The sequence below is a fragment of the Rhynchophorus ferrugineus genome, unplaced genomic scaffold, assembly GCF_030347505.1.
Source record: "Rhynchophorus ferrugineus isolate W39M unplaced genomic scaffold, kcgeb_rfMv2 rfM648, whole genome shotgun sequence".
NCBI lineage: Eukaryota > Metazoa > Arthropoda > Insecta > Coleoptera > Curculionidae > Rhynchophorus > Rhynchophorus ferrugineus.
In genome coordinates this window covers 10,923-20,000 of record NW_027473225.1, presented here as the reverse complement: position 1 = coordinate 20,000, position 9,078 = coordinate 10,923, and the positions used below count along the sequence as shown (strand labels likewise).

The following is a 9,078-nucleotide window of genomic DNA, read 5'->3' as shown; positions in this document are numbered from 1 at the left end:
ATGGAGTTTACCACCCGCTTAGGGCTGCACTCTCAAGCAACCCGACTCTAAGGAGAGATCCTCTCGCCGTCAGTCACGGTCGCTACGGGCCTGGCACCCTCTATGGGCTGTTGCCCCGTTCAAGATGGACTTGGACGCGCGACGTAACGTCGAGATAATGGACCCTCCCGAACACCACATTTCCCGGCGCCCGATGTCGGTCGCGGGATTCGGTGCTGGGCTAATCCCTGTTCGCTCGCAGCTACTAAGGGAATCCTAGTTAGTTTCTTTTCCTCCGCTTAGTAATATGCTTAAATTCAGCGGGTAGTCTCACCTGCTCTGAGGTCGCTAGTTTAATATGCGTGGCGCTCGTAATCATCATAATAATGAAGATTAGGAGCCAATACGAAATATAAAAGTTTAGAATGGAAAAGACGCGCCGTCGAAAAACGGTGTTTTCTCCCTCGTATTCGAGAGACAACGCACCTACGATCCGACGTCGATTAAAAACTAATTTTATCGGATACGACGATCGTATTAATGGTGCGCGCTACGTTTATCACAAAAACGTGCGAACGACCGTTTTAAACACGTCTCATCCCTTTCATATTCGTACGACCCGTACGAGAGAGTTAGGTCACACGTACGGGTCCGCTGTCACGTTTTAGAACGTCGCGATCGAATCGCGCTTATACGCTCAGCACGCTCAGACATTTCTCGTCGATCGCGAAGATCAAAGAAAATCCGAGCAGTCTTGAAATGAGATACGACCCTCAGCCAGGAGTGGTCCGGGTATGAGATCCCAGGACCGCAATGTGCGTTCGAAATGTCGATGTTCATGTGTCCTGCAGTTCACAAGTTGACGCGCAATTAGCTGCGTTCTTCATCGACCCACGAGCCAAGTGATCCACCGTTTAGGGTAATCTTTTTTTAAGTTAGGTTTTAAACGCATATCGAAACGTTTCTATTATAAGACGACGACGACGACGACGACGCGCGCTCACGTCATAGACAGCGCTTGCGCCCCTTTCGCAGCCGCCGTCGACTTTAAAACGCTCTTACGGTTTATTTTCGTCTTCTCCACTACACACAACGAGAGGAGCGGAGACAGACTACTCGAAATGGTGACGTTCGTTGTAAATTTTCGTCGTCTCACCTCGTACGACAACAAAAGAGCATACGCTGATCATAGTTTGGCAATATTTTCGTAAACTAAATCTCACCCTTTTGGAATGAAACAAACGAAGGGTGATAAGATTTTCGTAAACTAATCACATTACCGATCATCGTATATGTTCGTCGATATGAGGATCGAAACGTCGATTAGAAATATAATTGGCAAAATCGTTTTATTTTGCGCTCGATTTGTCCATTTATAACGAAATCCGTCGTAGGCCGACGATTATTACTCGTCGTCCTATATAACAACATCTTCATCGTATATATCTCCGCTTTCGGGCGTACATCTTTTAAAACCATATATTATAGGTACCCGAAAACAGCTACGTTGACGACGTCGAAATTCGATCGGAACTTCCGAACTTCGTAGATGGCTCTTTAACGTTCGACAATGATTTTTACAGACTTGTACGTTTACCTATTATATATATATAGGCATAACAACACACTGTAATGATCCTTCCGCAGGTTCACCTACGGAAACCTTGTTACGACTTTTACTTCCTCTAAATGATCAAGTTTGGTCATCTTTTCCTACACATCGACGACGCCGAAACGCCATCGCGTGTCGATCCGAAGACCTCACTAAATCATTCAATCGGTAGTAGCGACGGGCGGTGTGTACAAAGGGCAGGGACGTAATCAACGCGAGCTTATGACTCGCGCTTACTGGGAATTCCTCGTTCATGGGGAACAATTGCAAGCCCCAATCCCTAGCACGAAGGAGGTTCAGCGGGTTACCCGGGCCGCTCGGCCAGGGAAGACACGCTGATTCCTTCAGTGTAGCGCGCGTGCGGCCCAGAACATCTAAGGGCATCACAGACCTGTTATTGCTCAATCTCGTGCGGCTAGAAGCCGCCTGTCCCTCTAAGAAGAATAGTTTGTACGCCGACAGTAAAAACCGCGCACGAACCGCGAAACCCGAAAGCAACGCGGCCGGCGGGCCTTTAGGATGTCAAAAAGCGCCTAGTTAGCAGGCTAGAGTCTCGTTCGTTATCGGAATTAACCAGACAAATCGCTCCACCAACTAAGAACGGCCATGCACCACCACCCACCGAATCAAGAAAGAGCTCTCAATCTGTCAATCCTTCCGGTGTCCGGGCCTGGTGAGGTTTCCCGTGTTGAGTCAAATTAAGCCGCAGGCTCCACTCCTGGTGGTGCCCTTCCGTCAATTCCTTTAAGTTTCAGCTTTGCAACCATACTTCCCCCGGAACCCAAAAGCTTTGGTTTCCCGGAAGCTGCCCGTCGAGTCATATTAGGGAACGTCGACGGATCGCTAGCTGGCATCGTTTAAGGTTAGAACTAGGGCGGTATCTGATCGCCTTCGAACCTCTAACTTTCGTTCTTGATCAATGAAAGCGTTTTTGGCAAATGCTTTCGCTTCTGTTCGTCTTGCGACGATCCAAGAATTTCACCTCTAACGTCGCAATACGAATGCCCCCATCCGTTCCTATTAATCATTACCTCGGGGTTCCGAAAACCAACAAAATAGAACCGAGGTCCTATTCCATTATTCCATGCATACAGTATTCAGGCGAAATTTTAGCCTGCTTTGAGCACTCTAATTTGTTCAAAGTAAACGTGCCGGCCCACCTCGACACTCAGTAAAGAGCACCGCGGCAGGATTGAGTTGGGCCGTCGTAACCACGACGCGCACAACACGCACGCCGAAACGCACGCGCGACGGCGACGCGACACGACTAAGCCCACCGGCAGGACGTCTCGCGAAAAACACGCCAGTTAACACCGCGAACGATGAACCGGCGGCGCGAGACACAAATTCGACTACGAGCTTTTTAACCGCAACAACTTTAATATACGCTATTGGAGCTGGAATTACCGCGGCTGCTGGCACCAGACTGGCCCTCCAATTGATCCTCGTTAAAGGGTTTAGAGTGTACTCATTCCGATTACGGGGCCTCGGATGAGTCCCGTATCGTTATTTTTCGTCACTACCTCCCCGTGCCGGGAGTGGGTAATTTGCGCGCCTGCTGCCTTCCTTGGATGTGGTAGCCGTTTCTCAGGCTCCCTCTCCGGAATCGAACCCTGATTCCCCGTTACCCGTTACGACCATGGTAGGCGCAGAACCTACCATCGACAGTTGATAAGGCAGACATTTGAAAGATGTGTCGCCGGTGCGAGACCGTGCGATCAGCTTAAAGTTATTCAGAGTCACCAAGTTGTACGATGACGAGCGCGAACCCGAAACCGATTGGTTTTGATCTAATAAAAGCACTCCTTCCATCTCTGGTCGGAGCTCTGTTTGCATGTATTAGCTCTAGAATTACCACAGTTATCCAAGTAATTGTGGGTACGATCTAAGGAACCATAACTGATTTAATGAGCCTTTCGCGGTTTCACCTTAATTCGGTATGTACTGAGACATGCATGGCTTAATCTTTGAGACAAGCATATGACTACTGGCAGGATCAACCAGGGAACTGTTCTTATTATTTTATCGACACGAAGCAGATAAAACAAATACAGACACAGTTTATTTTATAAGTTTGACTTATAAAGAAACGTGTGCGTAAGACGACGATATATAATATATATCGACGACTAATAAAAAGGAGGTGCATGATAGCGCGCCTAGACGACGGAAAAACCGGTCCGAGGCGCCACGCTCTTACATTTTAATATTAGTTGTCTAATAAAACAAAACGATATCATCATCTTAGACACATCTTTTGTTTTTTTTATACACAACCGATCGACTAGGCACCCAATTATCTCGATTATCGACGACGATCGTCGACTACGTCGAAAATTGGATGCCGCAAAATATCGTTCGGCGTTTATAAGACCTCGAAAAACATTCTCTCCGAACCCTTCGCTAGATAGAAATATATAAAGCGACAAGGAAACCTCGTACGAGAAACGTTTCGTGATTTTTTATTTTATTCTCGCTCGGAGAGCAGAGAGCTATCGCAAAATGTGTTGCTGTTTTATGAACGTTCCGATGAAAAACCGATACGTCCATAAAAATAATAATTCCAATCGCATATGAATCGTGGATCATCTTCTTCTAACGAAGCCGAATGTTCCCGCCGAATTCGCGATCTCGCAGTGATACCGTCGTCGTCGTCGTACGCTTCCCGATATATCGAAAAAAACCGACCAGGAAGAACAACGAAACGACGATACAAAATCGCGAGAGCGTTACGAATATATAATAACACGACGAAATACGCTTTTTATTTAGATAAATAAAAAAATACGGTTCGGATCTTATATATTAACATATAATATGTAATACCACCTTCGCTGATCAAAAGCCACTCGGTAAAAGTGTCACAGCGCCGGTCGACCCGACCCGTCGTATCCGTCTCTCGTATCGCCCCACGTAGAAGCGCACACGATTTAAGCGCGGGTCTCTCGCCAGCTATCGGAAATGTATGGGTGTTTTAGAACAGATCGTTTATACGGACGTTGCGCAAATTTTTCGTTTTTACGTCTGCCCGTTCTCGTTATTATCGGAATGTTCCGATGAATAAACTTTAGCTTTAGACAACGTGAACTTCTAAAGCAATAATTTTAACCTCTCGTGTTAATACGTCCTCAGGCCGTTTCTAGACTGCCGATCACGTTCTTTAAAAGTCGGAAAATTCCGATCCATAAAATTATGCTAGTAGAATGTAAAGATCCTTCATAGGATGGATACTGTCACATATCGATACGGCGATCGGAGTAAAACTGTTCTCACGTATTTCAGGACATTTTAGGTTGTTACGTCGGCCCGTTCGTTATTATCGGTATATACCTATGAATAAATGTTTTGCTTGTAGAACGTAAGATTCCAAAAGAATGATTCGCCGAAACGATGGTGCACCCTTACGATCGGATATTTGCCGCTTATTGGCCATTTTCTATAATTCATCCGTTAGATATCGTTTATCGACTACGGATAAGGTTTTCCGATATCAGAATGTTCCTAAGGATGATTCGAAAGTGATTTGAACGAAGAATTTGATAGAATGAATCCTTTATTTATCCATTGAGTACAGGGTACGGAGTGTCTGCGGGGTCAGCTAATATATTATATTTCTCTCTCGACGTAATGGTAACTCGAAGTCCGAACCGCGCTCATGAAGCTCGGTTTCAATCCAATCCATGTTGGTCGGTTCCTCGAGAGGAACGCCGTATCTTCGCGGTCGACCGCCTAATGAATCAGGTGGTAAAAGTCCAAGCCCAGCGCGGCAACGGCAGGCGCGTTCAACGTTTTAACTGCCAATTCTACGGTCATTCATCGGCCAACTGTAAAGCCACTCCGGCCTACGTCAAGTCCCAAAGACAGAAATTCCCCGCCGAAATGCACCAACTGTTGAGAACCATACACCGCAAATTACTCGGGATGCAAGTGCCGACCTACTCCAAAAACAACCAAACCCAAAAGACCAATTCCTCCCCCCACTCATGTACGGGGAACTCAAGATAACAGTCGTCTGGCTGGTCTGGATTCCACTAGAACACGAACCCGATCTCCATTGGCGAAATACTCTTCGGAACATATTCAGATGACCAAGGAGATTTTCAGGCCATTTTCAACGCCATCAACCACACAGCTATTGGAAGAATTACTATCGGCCGGGATAATAGATGAGTTGGAACTTGGGCTTATTGCTCCAAGCGAACCAACTCACTACTCCTCCAATCGACCGACAATAATTGACTTTTTTATCTATCAAAATTCGAATCAAGCCTCTGACCTGCAAGTACTCCAAGATATCGATTCTGACCACAGGCCTATCCTCCTCACCCACCATCAGCGATTTTCCACTGAGTTCCACTGTCCCCAAGCAAGGTCAACCTAGTAAACGAAAAAAAAAGTATCTTCTCTTTGACGATCCTCATTATATTAGGACGATAGTTCCATTCTAAATTCTTGATTAATTACAGTTCCTATTTGTTCATTTCGAGACGTTCCCGTGATTAATACTTATCGTGTAGAAATTAGCCACAATCCACAATTAGCCACAGTTAGGAAAAATAAATTAATTATCATATAGTCATAAACGTAATAAAAATGAATACACATATTTTCGAAGTCACTCCAGAAATACTTTACCTTATTTTTAAATAACAATCTCGGGCCGTACCATTTTTACAAAACTTATTCTATATACTTACTATATAACAGATTATAATGATATAATATAATTCAATACAATAACTACAATATATATATATATATCTGAAAATTCTGTTTTTATAAAATGTCAGCTACTGTTTAACATTTCATTTTTTAAAATGTATATCCAATTGTGGTTCTGAAAAGAACCGATTTTGCAGGTAAGTAGTATATTGAAACACACATAGGTATGTGAATTAATTTACTTAGAACTGGTATATTTGGTGACTGCTTTGGTACCTTCGCTAACGGCGTGCTTAGCCAACTCACCGGGTAACAATAACCTAACGGCGGTTTGGATTTCTCTGCTCGTGATCGTTGATCTCTTATTGTAATGGGCGAGACGCGACGCTTCGGCGGCTATCCTTTCGAATATATCGTTCACGAAAGAATTCATGATCGACATGGCCTTGCTGGAGATACCCGTATCGGGATGAACCTGCTTTAAAACTTTGTATATGTAAATCGCATAGCTTTCCTTCCTCCTGCGCTTCTTTTTCTTGTCGCTCTTAGAGATATTTTTCTGGGCTTTTCCGGCTTTCTTGGCCGCCTTACCGCTTGTCTTCGGTGGCATTTCGAAATAAAAATCCCGACGTCTCACGTACCTCAAAGAGTACTTAACTAAAAAAATGCCTTTAATTCTAGAACTTATAACATTCGAAGGAACACTTCTAAGCCCCGCCCATAGCCCGAGTTAGAGTCTGATTGGTCGCGTATGATATAACGAGTTTGGCTCGCGGACAAAATTCCAGGCCGATCTGTAAGAAATTTCCAGTACCGTTTTTGATTTAAAGGTGAGCAGTATCTAACAACGATCGAGATTAACATGTCCGGACGTGGTAAAGGCGGAAAAGTGAAGGGAAAGGCGAAGTCTCGTTCCAATCGTGCGGGATTACAATTTCCTGTCGGTCGTATTCACCGACTTCTAAGGAAAGGAAATTATGCCGAACGCGTAGGGGCCGGTGCTCCCGTTTACTTAGCTGCCGTAATGGAATATCTGGCGGCCGAAGTTCTCGAGTTGGCGGGTAACGCCGCTAGAGACAACAAGAAAACAAGGATTATCCCTAGGCATTTACAATTGGCCATCAGAAACGACGAGGAATTGAATAAACTGTTATCTGGCGTTACTATTGCCCAGGGCGGCGTCTTGCCTAACATTCAAGCAGTATTATTGCCTAAAAAGACAGACAGCAAAACCAAATAGATAACGCAAACCGTTTAAAGTTTTGCATACGCCCTTTAATATCGGTCCTTTTCAGGGCCAACAAAATCGTATAAAAAAGAAGTTAGAATACGCGTTCTTATTAAAGAATAAATATTAACTAGAAAATTTATAAATAATCTGATCTGTACTGAATATTCCTTTATTACTGTTTTAGAGTATCGATCGATCGGTTCCCTAATTAGTTACGGCTCTATCTAGAAAATAATCATTTAAGTAATAATAAGATAATAAATAAATTATATAAATATTCTTTCTTTTATAAAGTTATATTGTGGTTCTGAAAAGAACCGTTTTTTTTTTCTATTAAAAAAATACGGTCTTGGACGAACGTATTTTTTAGGGAAGTCGTAGCACGTCCAGGAGTGTCGGGATATTTGTAATTTTCAACTCCGTGTCTTCTTGATCTGACGATGAAATGTGTCGCCTGTTTAATATATCGTCATACGTAGTAGAAATAGTTTTATTTCTTTTTCTTTGGTGATACTGGTTTTTTAGTTTTCGCACCTTCACCAGCGGCAACACGAACAGTTGAGGTCGTCGTCTTAGCACTTTTCGGTTTAGGCGCCTTGGGCTTTTTCGTAGGTCCGGCTTTATTAGATTTTTTCGCTTTGGAAGGCGATTTCGGGGATCTTGCGGCCGTGTTGCTTTTTGCTGCTTTCGAAGATGAACTATTAGCGGCGGCATTGGAAGCGGACGTAGTCGTGGCGGCGGTAGATTTCTTTCCTGTTTTCTTTTCGACGGCTTTTTTGGCAGAAGCTTTTTTCTCGGCCAAAGTTGCAGATTCACCTTTCTTACTTTTAGCTGTGGTTTTCTTAGTTGAGGCGGAGGCGGCGGTCGTCTTTTTTTCCGTTTTCTCTGAGGTTTTTTTGGCAGACGCTTTTTTACCACCGGCTGTCGTAGCTGTCGCGGCACCTCCTACTGGTTTTCGTTTATTTTTCTGTCCGGTTTTGGCAGTGGCCGTTTTTCTTTTCTTCGTACCTGCGGCTGTCGTACCTCCTGCTTTACGTGCCGAAGCCGCTAATTTAAATGATCCGGAAGCTCCTTTGCCCTTCGTTTGTACCAAAACACCCGAAGCGATCCACGTCTTTATATATTTCTTTATAAAGGGCGATAATTTGTCAGCATCCACTTTGTAATTGGCCGCTATGTATTTTTTAATAGCTCTGAAGGAAGTTCCGCCTTTCTCTTTCAATCCTTTAATTGCACTCGTTACCATATCAGCGATCGGAGGATGACTAACTTTCGATTTAGAACTCTTCGCCTTGCTCGAAGTGGATTTTTCTTTCTTCCCTCCTGCAGACGAACCTGCGCTACCGGCTGTAGCTGATGCGGCTCCCGTAGCCGACACCGAAGATGAATTCGACCCGGCCGGTGTGCCTGTTGACGATGCGTTAACAACGGCGGCGGAATTTCCTCCACTCCCTTGATTCGACGAAGGAGAAACCGCTTGTCCGCTAATATCGACGTCCGACATTCTGATATAATTTCTTAATTTTCTTATAAGAACGTTCTAATCACGATTCGTTTGACAAAGTTACGTACGTGCGTATGCTTCTCGTTCGCG

The 9,078-nt window shown here is 44.3% G+C and overlaps 3 non-coding genes across 3 annotated transcripts in view; all 3 read right to left on the bottom strand.

Moving 5' to 3' along the window:
• Positions 1-327, bottom strand: part of LOC143206337 (large subunit ribosomal RNA) — a 4,098-nt gene extending 3,771 nt beyond the window's left edge. The window contains exon 1 of the ribosomal RNA XR_013008316.1: positions 1-327. This exon is cut by the window's left edge and continues 3,771 nt beyond it. This is a non-coding gene — a ribosomal RNA (large subunit ribosomal RNA).
• Positions 328-746: 419 nt separating this feature from the next.
• Positions 747-901, bottom strand: LOC143206335 (5.8S ribosomal RNA). The gene has a single exon (XR_013008314.1). It is a non-coding gene; the product is annotated as a 5.8S ribosomal RNA (ribosomal RNA).
• Positions 902-1,609: 708 nt separating this feature from the next.
• Positions 1,610-3,598, bottom strand: LOC143206336 (small subunit ribosomal RNA). Its single transcript, XR_013008315.1, has one exon. It is a non-coding gene; the product is annotated as a small subunit ribosomal RNA (ribosomal RNA).
• Between the last annotated feature and the right edge of the window lie 5,480 nt (positions 3,599-9,078).